Here is a 14,359-nt window from a genome sequence, read left to right on the forward strand (position 1 = left end):
CAGCTGGGTCAAACAAAGTCCTTCCGTTGGCTCCCTTCCCAGGCTGCTCTGCTAGTATTTAGTGGGTCCTAGTGCTGTGTAGGGCCCTTTTCTCAGGCAAAATCCTAACATCTGACCGCACCCTCTTCTCTTTGCTATTTAAAAATGAAAAGAAAGAAAGAAAAAGAAAAAAAAGAGGGGAGAGAAAAAGTTAAAAAAAAAATAGCAGTGTTTCTGCTTCTTTCGTTATAAGATAAATTCTCCCGGAGACAACCTCTCCCACTAATTGTGTGTTAAGCCATGAATTTTATCTCAAGAGCTGACGCACTGGGCTCTCAACTGGTGTGGAAAGCAGCCCGTTACAGTGTGGGATTCATAAAAGGGCCTCTATGGTGTGTGAGAGAATATCTGTGTGCTTAGGCAGGAAACTTTTTGATCTACAGAAAGCCAGAAGACATCTAGGTAAGGCTCCGGGATCAGATCTACTTTGGGGGCGAAGTTTGGCAGTGAAATTGGCCCATACAAGAGATGGGAGTCTACAGGGTGTGTGTGTGTGTGTGTGTGTGTGTGTGTGTGTGCGCGCGCACTTACTTCTGTGGAAGTTGAAATGTACTGAAGATTGCTTAGTTATTTTTGTTCGTTTAAAACTTAAATCAGGAGTCTGTAGTCGGTCTTTCGACGTTTTCGTTCTGTTATTGAACTGGTCGTAATAGACATTGTTTGACTACAGAGATATCTTTACAAAGTGACACAGAAAGATAACATTCTGGGCGGAGAAAATAGACAAGTTTTAAAGAGAAATTGTTTGAACATTAGAGGGCAGGAGACAGTGCATTCGGCTAACATGGGTCTGATTAGTAAAAAAAAAAAAAGAGAGAAAAAGTTTAATGTTGCTTTGGAAGGAATATTAAGTAAGTTGTCTTTGTCTCTTACTTTTTAATTTTAGTGGCTCATTTAGCCTGTTGGGTCACATTTTTTGAGAGTGCTGAAAGCCGCCATGAATCCCTAATGAGGCCCCTTTGCACATGATTTTGGCCAAGTGCCAAAATCAACTTCCCAGCAGCAAGCTTTCTCTCAAAGAACCTGGAGCGATTTTTTTTTTTTATTAGAAATCATGTTTGAAAGCCGCCACAACCAGTTGTATAGGCATGTCAAAAATGACTTTATACAGTAAATATGAAATAAGCCTTCAGGGGTTTTTTTTTCTTTCTTTCTTTCTTTCTTTCTCATATTGTCACTGTGGAGTCTTTGCCTGTTGCCGCCCAAATCGTGATAGAATAAGAATAATCTGAAATAAGAAGATTTAAGGATATTTTTTTCCCTTCAGCACACCAGAATAGGGGTGTTCCTGTCTTACTGAGCAGTATACACTATGGAGAGATTCGTCAAAACCCGTCGGGACAAATAACAGATGAATTCATAAAGCTGTCCATCTCTGTAAGTAACATCCTGTTAACAGTACATAGTAGTTTTCTAGAAGTTTTGTGTATAGAACTAAGTGTAATATTGAATTAAGTGGGGTCTTGGTGTATGTTAAAATGCCTTGGTGATTGGGTTTTGTTTGTTTGTTTTGTTGTCAATGTTAATATTTGTTACATAATTTTAAAAGATTGTGTGATACCTTGGTGTGATTTAACAAATCTTTCCATAGAAATGTTTGGTTTGTAAACATGTCTGAATGATGCAATAATTGTATTTAGCTGCTTTCCTGTAAGATAAAGGGTGAGTTTTCATAAAAGAACATTGAAAAGCTCAACGACTCACTTTTTGGAGCAGATTTAAAATCTGATGTTTCCACACCTGAACTGTGTCAGGAGAGCCATCACATAATTTTATATGCTAAGGTTTTTTTTTTTGAGTTACATTTACCAGTTGCAGTAAGATGGTCTAGTTATTAGATGGTAACAATTTTAGGTTTTATGAGCGATTTTAACCAATAACTTAAGACATTAAAAACAGCCTGTGAAGCAGTTTTAAAGTTAAAGCTTTGGAATGTCAGCATCTCTGCTGTTTTAAAGAAATCCTTATATCACCGCCATCACACATGATTTTTGCCTTCTATGTTAATCTATCTAATGGGCAAGTTTGATCTTAGTTACATTTGTATTTTCTGTTTGCCATGTCAATGAGAATCAAATGAATTACCAGTTGGTAAAAACAAGAATTAGAACTACCTTAATTTGTATGCTTATCACATCTTATAACTATGCCAGTTTCCTCTGGATACAATATAGCACATTGTTAGCTTGGGTGTAGAACAAACTGAAATTCAATTTGTTTTTTCTTTAATGTGTTATGATTACCTTTGGGTTAATTTATATGTGTGTGCGTATACAGAGTCAATTTTGTTTGTAATTTTATATCGTGTTTGATGGCATTGTTTACACATTGCTGATGGTCGAATTAAGGATGGAAGTGTATGAACAGATCATATCAGTCAACACTAAAATCCATGGAAATTAGAAGTTTCTAGTAATTTATCTGAATAAATTTTTTTGTCCATGAGTTTATAGCTGAGATATTATTTGCTATAACACTACTTTAATAATAAAACAATTAATGTAGTTAGATGTGTCAAGTTTTTGCTAAAACAGACCATTAAATTTGCTACCATTAACCAAATGCAGAGAAAATAACATGTTACTTTGTCAGCTCTAAAAACCCTTTTATTTTATTTTATTTATTTTTTTGTTTTCCTAATTTTAATTCTCATTCTATTTTCAGTATCATAATTTTACTAAGCATCTGAAATTGGTAGACCACTTCTCTAAAATTTGCTAAGAAATATTTTGACTGACAGTTGTAAAAATATTTGTTAAGTACAGTTAACTGTATTTTTACTTAAAATACTGTACTTAAAAATACTTAAAAATATTTTATTTTATTTATTAAAAATACTTAAAAATACTTAAAAAACTGTAAAAATACAGTTAAGTAGATACCATGGCAACATTAATACATTCGGAGATAGAACTTTGGGGGCACACAGATAAATACCTTAGTGTTTTAAGTTCAGAATGGATAATCACTTACTTGACTATTAGAAAATACTTTTGAGCTTCAGTGAAAATAAATAAGCATTGGGAGCCATTTGAATTATACACCTCACTGCAGTAGTTACCGTTTACGTTCATTTGCTGCACAAATGAACTATTAGCCGAGTCCATCTATTGTGTAGGCTTTCAGACTCAATCACCAACTATCATTATTAACGTTTGAAAAATAGTTTTTAGAGATGCAATCCCTTTGAAAAGGAAAATAATTCTGTATATTTTGCATTTATTTTATCTGGGACTAGTAACTTGTAAATGTTTCATTACTTTTTTTTGGGGGGGGGTTGCTTTGTATTGTATTGTTTTGTTTTGTTTTTTTTTTAGACTGCCTGAGTCCAATTCCATTTTCACAATCTTGAAACTTCAGAGAAATAAAATTCACTCATAACTACTCATTTAAAGCACTGGTCTCTACCTATGATGATAGAAAAGGATTTGTTTGTTCGTTAGTTTAAATCATGCAAGAGGCACATAAAATATTTTTCCTCAATTAAAACAGGCATCGAATAATTAAGCAGAAACTTTTATTCTTTATTGGAATGCACACATGGACTTTTTAAATCTGTAATATTTTAGTGGGTGAGAAACTAACAGTAGGGCGATTTAGGTGAACATTTCATCATTACCATGAAGTACTTTTGGTCTAAATGGTCTACATTCCAGTAATGAGATAAGCACACATTGCTACAGTAGACTGAATGGCATTATTGAGTTTTGGCACCACCTCAGTGACCTCAGTCATAAAAGATTAGTTACAGGCAAGAGGATTTGAGACTGGAGGAGGGAGAGTAGATAAGAAATGCACGTCAAGACATCAGCCTTCCTTGCCCTGGAGAAAGTATGTGCTGGAATAAAAGCACATTCATTTTATGAAAAAGTTATGGCACCATTTTGTCAGTTATTCATACAGTAAATTTTGAAACATCAATATGCCTGTACTGGATTTTTCAGATTTCTCCGGATTAGTAACTGCCACGTTTTCTTCCTTTAGTTGATGAATACCTACTGTATTTCCAAGTAGCCAACAATATAATTATAAATTTGATATTTAAATAATTTTTAAATGTTTTTATTGAAATTTAATAGAAAACAGAATTTTGAGTCTTCTTTTTTTTTTTCAAGTGAAAGAAGAGTTGACTTGCAGTTGTTGCTTTTTCCCATTTGGATTTAAGTCTTAAATTATGATTAAGTAAATATTGCTATTTAATATCTTTTAAAAAGCATGGTGTTTGATTCACTTTTATAAGCAACCTGATAAATACTTAAACAAAAATGAAGTATGTGCAGCTCTAGAGTCTTCTTTCAAAAATCAAGATAACATGTCAGCCAAAGTTATTTATTTACTTATTTACTTATTTATTTATTTATTTTTAGGATGAGCATTTTTCTTTGAGAGAAAAAAAAACCTTTTCAAAGTTTCTCTTGTCTGCATGCTCAGACGTGTCAGCCTGCACCGCTTCCCATGCCCTGACACACATGTCCTGTGAACCTTCTGAGACATCTTAACTTGCACTGAGTTTGTTTCTGTTCCATGCTCGCTTACCTTTTTTTTTAATTAACTTTTTTTTTATTGGGAATTAGCATGAAAGAGTCCATCAAGTCTGACACTCTGGTCAGCCTAATTCACTGAATTGTTTTGCATGTGTCGTGGTCAGTGGTCTGTGTGTGGAGTGAGGCTTAACATGTGGATATTATTCATTTTTGAAGAAATATTAAGTTGTGGCGACTCTGAGGTGCAGTCATTTCTTTCAAGTAGAAGCATTGCTAAAGCTACTCGATTAATATGCAATACCTGTCCTTCAAAATATCTTGATATCAACCAGTTGTCCCAAGTTCCCTTTCTCTTGATGACAAGAAGTCTGTATCTCTAAGGGGCTAAAAGGACACCTGAAATATTTTCAGATTTTTCTTAAGCTTAACTTCCAGTTTCTCTTGAAGAGATTTTGATAGGCATGGTGGTCTTATTCAAACACCTACATAAACTTAAGTAGTATGGACTTGACTTTGGTTTATAGAAGGTACAAGTGAAATTTATGGCAGGATATATTTCAATGGCAGTTATTTTCAACATGCTATTCCTTAGTAAACAACAAAATGGAGAGAGATACAGGAGGCTCTGACACAGATATACTGGCAACATGAAGATGCTCGTGCAAGCTATGAGAGCCATGGCTCTATCTCTGGGCTTATAAACTCATCCTCCTTTTTAACATTCTGGTCTTGCTTCAGATCACCTACAACCAACGTTAAATCACCAAGATTTCTATAGAGAAATCTGAGTCACAGAAGAATATACCCATTCTGGTACCCTGGCCTCTGTGCTTGGAGGTTTCAGTAGCAAAAACAAAAAAGCAAAAAAACAAACAAACAAAAACCCAAACAAACAAAAAACAAAACTGTTCTTTTTGTGTATAATAGCTTTCAGAATCACAGGTTGGGGTAAGTTGGCTCAGTCTACTAGACGTATAAGAATAACCGAGGAAACTCTGCCTTAGCAATTATAATTACTTTTTCACGTTGCCTTCACCTGAGCATCTTCCTGAAGAATGGAAAGCTGTGCCTGAAAGATCACATTGCTAAAAATTATACAACATGTTTAGTAACCTGTATTTTGTTCAAAATAGTGTGTATCAATATATACTGTGTCAAATTCAACATTAAGATTGACTTTGTTCTCCTACTTGATATCTGGGTAAACTGCTTTTTGAAAACATTTCTGGGTTTTGTTTTGTTTTATAGTATTAGGTACATAGCCTAGGGCTTCATAAATTCAAGGCATCACCAATGCTAAAAATACATTAATTATATATTTCAGTTCCTCATGAAGTAGAGTTGTCTCAGGGAAGTGTGAGTTTTCTGCTCATGTAGCAACTTTGAACATCATGTGCATATTTCTTGGCATATTCTATGGAAGTCTAACTTAACTATGCTTCTTTTTATTCCTGGGATTCATTCATAAATATTCACACCAGAGAGTTCTTTTTTATCAATATGCAATTTTAGCTGATATATTCAGGGAATTTGACATTCAGAGAGGTTGGTGCATAGAAAATCCTTACTGATGTGTGATTTGGGTATTTCTAAAACACCTTCACATGTCAAGAAGTGAATCACTGATGATTTAGAAACAAAGAATAGTTGGTAATTTTGAAAGATGAATGAGTTGTAATCAGTTCATAATATTTGTAGAATGATAACATTTTTCTATTGATGTAGTTTTGCACCAACATGTTTAATTTGAAAACTGTATTTGTTATTAAAAGGCAATAATCGATTTTAGTAATCAGTAGTTTAATATGACTGACTCAAACTCAGTAAGTGAACAAAAGTTCTTAAAACAAATTGTAGCTATTTGGTCACCTCATACCCAAAATTGATTTTAATTTCTACATGCAAATTTTTCAATATGAGTGTAACAGTTTTTAGTATTGACTACTGATAAAACTTCTTTGCTCTTAAATATGAGCTCTTACAAATTATCTTTAAAACCTACTTAAAATCAAATTTGACCAACTAAAATGTAAAAGTGGAAATGTCTAATATGGCCCCAGATGAAATGATGCATAGAGAAAAATTGTTTGCTTGCCTAGAAATCTGACCATCACTGCTAGTATAGTTTCTCCTTCCTCACTCGAGAGAAGCACAATTAAAAGTGATTTCCAGATGTGCAGATGCACAGCTGCTTTCCTCTAACCCGGTTTTTGCAGGAATGAGCTAAATCTTAATAGGCTTAAAAGTCTCTATATTTTCAATGGTATTTAAATGATTTTGAAGCACCATGGTAGGTTTAGTGCATGATAGTAAAGGAAAGGAATTAATGCTGATGAGTACCAAAAACTATTGCCATTTAAGTGGCAGCATAATCATTACAGAGCTGGAAATTATACCAGAGCAATACATAGAGCACATAGAAAAGTTTCTTTCCAATGCAGATGGAATGGATGCCCATGTACAGCTGCATAATATAGTCCATAAAAGCAGTGATGGCTACCTAGATATTGCTGGAAATAGTATGTATGTGAATATATATATGTTCATAAAATGGAAAGATATTTTTATTTTTTATCTGTCCAATGTTAATGAAAACACCAAGGAAAGAGATAAACAATTCACTTAAAATACGGAATTCTAGGTGCTTGGAAGATAGATCAGTCAGTAGAGTGCTTGCTACAAAAGGATAGGGGCTGACTGGAGATATCCAGCAAGCTCGTAAGAACTCTCACATGACAGTTCACATCATAATCCAAGTGCTGGACAGATGCAAACAAGAGGCTCACTCGAGCTTTTAGCCTGCCCACATTGCTAGAATGTCTTCAAAAATGAGGGGGACTGTAAAAGTATCTTTTATTTGCTTGATGTAATTGTTGACTGGAGGCTTACTGTCTCCATCTATTAAACTAGGCCTAATTCTGTAAGCTTCTAGCCTCTGTACAAACTGACCTAGGCCTAGAATGTTTGCAGCCTCTGAAACTTACTACTGAATAAGCTCACTCTGTCTAGCTCTTACTGAACTCTGGCTGGCTGGTTCAACTCAGCTGTTCTGGCTCAAAACGCCTCTTCACACTGACTGATTCAAACTGGTTTCTTTCAGCTTCTGACTGAATTGTTCTGCTTGGCCTCACTACCTGTGGCATTATGTTCTAATATTCTGGCTCCTTCTCATTCTCTCGTTCTTTCTGTCTTCACCTATGTCTACCTTGTAACCTCTGTCCATACAAGTGTCACAACAAAACTGTCCTCTCTCTTCTCTCCTTCTGTGCTGTTCCCTTACCTCTCCTCTCTGTTTTTATAGGAGTTGCACATATCCAATTCAGTCAAATCTTTCTCTGATTTGTCAATTTTTCTGCTTCAATTAGACATCATTTTAAAACATAACTGCTTCCTTCTATAAACTAACTTTACCTTCATTGTTTGGGATTAAAGGTGTGGGCTAAGGTCTTGTTTGCATTCCAGTCAGATCACACAGATGTACAAAGTCTTTGGGTGTAATCAGAATAGCCATATTGGTGAATTAAAATTGCTCTACAGTGATCTATTGAGGAATACACTGAATATCAGTATTTGGCCATTGCATACATAATATAGAGAGACAGACAAAAGGTGGAGGGAGAGACAGGTAAATTGAACGGATCATATTACCAGCAATGGACATAGTGTTAGCTTTCTATCACGATAGAAAATCATCTGAAATAATCAAATTATTAAGAAGAAAACAATGATGATTGATTGGTGGCTTTGAGAGTTCAATTCTCTGGAGTTAACTATTTGGCTTGAGCCTGTGGTGGGGTAGCACATGAAGGTCAGAACACACAGAATGGAGAAACTTTCTTACTTTATGGCCAGAATGGAATGAAATTGAGGGGAGGGGATGGATGCTCACCAGCCATTAAAATACATGTCCTAATGACTCTATGGTTTCCTACTGTGGACAACCCACTAAAGGCTCTCTTATGCCTGTGTCACCAAAACACTAATACATTGAATTTTTTCAGTGATGCACTTACGAAAACCTAGCAACCACCAACCCACTTTTAAAAATATGAATATTTTTTTTTCGCCCACCCATTTTACTTTCAGCTGCTAATCATGTAGCAATAAATTATTGTTATTAATATCATTGAATTTGATTAAAACCTGTCCATTACTAAGAATCCTGGACTTGAAACAGATTTTTCTATGAAAATGAAAATAGTCTGTTTTTTTTTCTAGAGATGTGTGGGAATATATATTTATGGTTTTAAAAGAAGGAGATGAGAGGCTGAGAAGTTTTTTTTATGACCTTTATCATATGCAGGCCAAGATAATGTTTATAATCAGTTCAGCAGTATTACAAATGTAATTGGTTTTTTAAAGAGCAGTTTGAAAAAAAAATTAAGAATCTGACCCTAGACATAATTGCAGAGTTAGCTCTCTCGTTGTGGATATGATGATGGATTTCTTTATCTGTCCTATCTACAACATTCTTTCAAGTGTGTGACTCCTGACCTTGAAAGTACTATACATTCTATTCTCAGAAGCCCTGGGTCAGACTTGCCTCTCCACAGAGTGCTTCCAATATTTCATATCACCCTGCAAATGACCAGAAAGAGTAAGGATAATTACAGGACCCCATTGTATAGACGGGAAGCCCAAAGTATTAATTAGTTTCCTCTGAGTTGTAGTCCTATTAAGCATTGATGTAGGGATTGGTTTTGTGCTGTAAATTTCCATGGATTATTTTATCACCTATTATACTTCATGTTTCATGATCATGGACCTAGACAAAATGGAGAAACATTGGTCACAACTCTCTGATTTATCTGTCTCCCTCCCCCTTGACTTACTCCTTTCCCTCTCCCTCTGCCTCTCCCTCTCCCTCTGCCTCTCCCTCTCCCTCTTCCCCTCTTTTCCCCCTCCCCTTCTCTCTGTGTGTTCTCTCTCTCTGTTTGTTCTCTCTCTCTCTCTCTCTCTTTCTCTCTCTCTTCTCTCTTCCCCCTCCTCCTTTTTCTTCTTCCTCCTTCCCCCTGCCTTTTTTAAAAGTTCTAAGCATTTGAAAATGAGTCACCACTAGAGAGTACTGGGAGATATTAGTAGTCATTGATACAGGAATTTTCTGATGTATAGTTTGTATTGCTCTAAGTTAGGCAGTTGTCAGCAACAAATTAACTTTGGTCACATGCAATTTTCTGCGAGGAAAATAAGCTCTGATAAAATCTGCACGCTGGGGTTGCAATTTTAAGGGGTGGTTCCTTTGAACGTCAATGATTTAATTATTGAGAACTGTGGAATAGTATAATGGTTGGGAAATAGTTGTCAGGAAATTGAACTAATATGATTGGCCAATATACGTTATTACTATACATGTAGTACATGGAGATGAAACTTGTCCCCACCATTACCATTTACACTACTCAGTGACCTCCTTATTATGGCATCTCACAGAAGCAAAAACTCAGAGCTCTGTACAAAGCACTTAATGGCTTCAAAGTAAGTGATTTCTACTGGGCTCTGCTACCTGTTTACTTTTTAAAATCTAAACTTGGCCACAGCACACCACTGTATAAAATGAAATGTCAATTTCTAAGAGCTGGTAACTGATTTAAAATATGGGTTTATAATTTCTAGTGATAAGACTAAGACAAAATGTAGATGAAGGTGTAGACATAAAATTTGTCTTTGATACTTGTATTGTTTGTGCAATGACAGTTGCCTGTCATAATTCAAAAGTGCTTGGTAGACATAGAACAGATTGGTCAAAAAAAAATCTCCTTTTTTCAGCCCTCAGGAACCATAATCATCCAGCTTCTTATTTTATGCAAAAGAAATGAATATTGCCTAGTAATGGAAATGGCCTTGGTGTTCATGCTTGTCACTCTAGCACCTGCACAATCATCATTTCCGCAGATACTTTTTGCCAGTGTTCTGTTACTACCCCTGCATAACGCTCCTGTTCTTAAACTCATTTACGAACAGCTAGTGATTATTCTGATTTTCTTCTTTATGGACATATCAGGAATAACATAGGTGAAGAGGAATTTAGCCTATTTGAAAAGCAGAAGAAGAATTAATAAAATTTAGACTTAAATATAAACTTTCCTTTGTTGTCTTTTCTCAAGTGATATGTATCACTAGAGCATTCTTACTTACTGCTTTTTAACACTTCTTTCCGTGATTGTAGAATAATCTATCGATTGGCTCTTCTGTGTTAACAGACTTAGGTTATTAAAGTTATCTTTTTAAGATAAATTTACAATTTTTGTCAAGTAACAAAACCTATAGTAGTCACTTACTCTCTTCAATATGTAAAATATGAAAGGAAACTGAAGCAGAGCAGATAGAGCTTGTATTCTTTCTTTTATTGGAAATACATTTTTTACAGAATATATTCTGATTCCAATTTGCTCTCCCCCAATAACCCCAGTTCCTCCTTCCTTTTCTTCCCACCCAGATCCACACCCTTCCTCTCTCTCCTTAGAAAACAAACAGACTTCAAAGGATAATAATAAAATAAAATAAATCAAAGTAAGATAAAACAAAAACAAACAAATCAGAATAGGGCAAAGCAAAGCAAAAAAAAAGCCAAAACACATGCACAGGAAACACATATAGATTTACAGACACACATTCACACACACAAACACACACACAAACACGAATCTCACAAAAACTAAAAATGAAACCGCATATATGTCAAAACAATAAGTAATGTAAAGATTTTAGAACGCTCCTAAAACTATCATGAGACACTGGACCTCCAAAGATGTCATTTAGTTCATTTGCTGTTGGCCATCGATTGCTAGACATGAGTCATACCCTTAAAAGTGATTTGTTTCTCCCAATGAGACTCCTTTGGGGGAAAATTAATTCTTTTCATTTACAAGTGCTTATCAGTTGGAGATAAATTTTGCTTTAGAGACTGGGTCTTGAAACCATTGCTCCTCTCAGGCCAAGAGCCCATCTGTTGCAGATCTGTACAAGTCCTGCCCACAGTCTCTGTAAGTGTATATGGGCTTCAGTCCTGCTGTCTTTAGAAGACCTTGTTTACTTTGTGTAGCACATCCCCTCTGGCTCTGATACTCCTTCTGCCTCCACTTCTGCAGAGTTCCCTGAGCCCTGAGGGGAGATATTTGATGGAGACATCACATTTATGGCTGGGTGTTCCAAGGTCCCTCACCCCCTGAACATTGTCTGGCTGTGGCTCTCTTTATTTGTTCCTATCTACTGCAGGAATTAATGTAGCAGAATGTCATTGGGAGTTATTTTATAGCTACATTAGCAGAGAGTAGTATTTTTATTTTCTGCTAGATCTCTGGCCTCTCTAACCTCAGATTCTTGGCCACCCAAGCAGTGTCAGATGTAGGTTCCATCTCATGGAGCGGGCCTCCAATAAGATATTGGTTGGTTACTCCCACAGCTTTGCACAATGATTGCACCAGCACAATTTTCAGGTAGGTGCTTTCTAGTACCATGAACAGCAGTCTGTGGGGCTGACAGCTCTAGATAGGCACCAGTCCAACTTCTCCATGCTTAATGAGGCATGCATCTGTGTTGCCTTCAGCAATAGGGTCTTGCTGTCAGTTTATGGTGAGGAACCAATAGACTTGGCAACAGCCTGGGTTGTGTGAGGAGTGACATAGGACTCCTTTGGCCCAAAATTCTACTTGGTATCTGTCAAAATTCCTAGTACTGGACGTTTCTTTTGATGATGAAGATGTTCAGTCAAGGCTCTTTCTTCTTCATTATTTGACTACTTTATTTAGAGCGCACTTCTCTCCCCTCCCCACTCCCAGTTTGATCTTCCATTTCCTATCCCATTCCATGCATCTATAGCTATCTATTCTATTTTTTTCCTAGGGAGAGAAATACCTCCTCCCTCTATAATACCTAACTTCTATAATAACATGGATTGTAGCTTCCTCATCAATGCTTTCACATTAAGCATTCACATAGAAGTGAGTATAAACTACTTCTGTCTCTCTGGGTCAAGGTTACTTTACTCTGAATGATTTTATTTTCAGTTCTATCCATTTACCTGATAATTTCATGATTTTGGTTATTTTTAACTCGTGAGTAATATATTCCATTACATAAATGCACAACACTTTCTTTGACATTTTCTAACAACATTTAATACAGCAACAATGAACATTATTGAGTAAGTGTCTCTGTAGTATTATGAAATATCATTTGGGTATATGCCCAAGATTGGTACAGCTGGATCTTGAAGTAAATGGTTTCCAGCTTCTGGAGGAACTTTTGCATTAATTTGCATAGTGGGCTGTGCCATGTTGCATTCTTACCAGCAATGAATGGTTCTTTCCTTTACTCAACATCTTTGCCAGCATGAAATGTCACTTGTTTTATTGATCTCAACCATTCTGACTGGTTTAAGATTAAATCTCAAAGTAGTTTTGATTTGCATTTTCCTGCTGACTACGGATGTTGGACATTTCATTAAGTGCTTCTCAACCATTCCTCTATTGTGAATTCTCTGTTGCGATAGGTATCCATTTAATTACTTTGTTTTCAAGATGTCTAGTTTTTTTTAGTTCTTTATATATGATATATCAGCCCTTTATTGGATGTGTAGTCGGTAAAAACCTTTTCCTGTTCTTTAGCTGGCCACTTTGTCTGAATAACAGTGTCCTCCACCATCTCTTGTTATCCCATTTATTAGTTGTTCTGAGTGGCTGTGCTATCACCGTTCTATTGAGAACATCTTTTTTCTGCGCCAGTGAGTTCAAGACTTCATGTTGTTTCAGTTTCAGTGTAGCTGGCCTTATGTACAATCTTTAATCAATTTGGAGTTGAGTTTTGGGCTGGGTGGTTAAGTATGGATCTATGTAGATTGTTCAAAATGCAACCAACCAGTTTGGCCAGCACTAGGTGTTGAAAATGTGTTTTTTTTTTTCCAGTGTGTATTTCTGGCTTCTTTGTCAAAAATCAGGTGTCCATAGTTGCATGGAATTATTTTAGAATCTTCAATTTTATGTGATTGGTGTGTCTGTCTCTGTACCAATACCATGATATTTTATCTCTATTGCTCTGTAGTACAAATTTGAGATCAGATTTTTTTTTCCTGCAGGTCTTTTATTATTCAAGGGTATTTTGTAGAGCTCGCTTTTTTATCTTGTGCTAACTATATGCATATTTGAACAATATAAAGTAAAAGCAACACAGTGCTTTCCAGTTATTATATACAATATTTTTAGAAAGGTGAATAAATGTGCTTTGTTGATATATAAATATTCTTTTAAAAATTATTACTATTATTACTATTTATTTTGTATGAGTATTTTGACTGCCTGTGTATCTATGTATCATGTTGTAAGGTGCTCTTAGATACTAGAAGGAGGTGTCAGCCTAGAAGTGCTATTATAAATGTTTATGAATAATCATGCAGGTACTGGGAATTGAACCCAGGTCCTCTGGAAAAACATCCAGTGCTCCACTGAGTCCTTTCTCCATCCCCATAGTAAACCCTATTTCATTATTTCTTTACTGTAATGTATTATGTATATGTAAGTATACATAATAAGTTAAGTAAAATTAAGTTAGTAAAATTACTAAAGTTAGTCAAATTACTAACTTAAGTTAATAATTACTAATTTAAGTTAGTAAAATCACTAATCTTAGACTTGAACAATTTATTTGTTTTTAAAGTTACTTTCTAAAATTTTTTGTTATAAGGTAAATAATTAGTCTGATGTCTTTGACATGATATAATTTAGGATAATCTTTAATATAAGTGGTCCCATCATTATATGTATGATATGAGCAAAATATAAGGCCCAATATTATGTGTTGTATTTGTATGTGCACTTGTGTGCTCACAGAGGCCAGAAGGC

At 35.4% G+C, this 14,359-nt stretch overlaps 1 long non-coding RNA gene across 1 annotated transcript in view; it reads left to right on the forward strand.

Moving 5' to 3' along the window:
- LOC117717887 (uncharacterized) overlaps positions 1-14,359 on the forward strand; it is a 364,914-nt gene that overhangs the window by 170,055 nt on the left and 180,500 nt on the right. Inside the window, exon 4 of the long non-coding RNA XR_013113620.1 lies at positions 1,307-1,416. This is a non-coding gene — a long non-coding RNA (uncharacterized LOC117717887). The remainder of the gene's footprint in view (positions 1-1,306; positions 1,417-14,359) is intronic.

This window comes from Arvicanthis niloticus, chromosome 12 (assembly GCF_011762505.2).
Source record: "Arvicanthis niloticus isolate mArvNil1 chromosome 12, mArvNil1.pat.X, whole genome shotgun sequence".
Taxonomy (NCBI): domain Eukaryota; kingdom Metazoa; phylum Chordata; class Mammalia; order Rodentia; family Muridae; genus Arvicanthis; species Arvicanthis niloticus.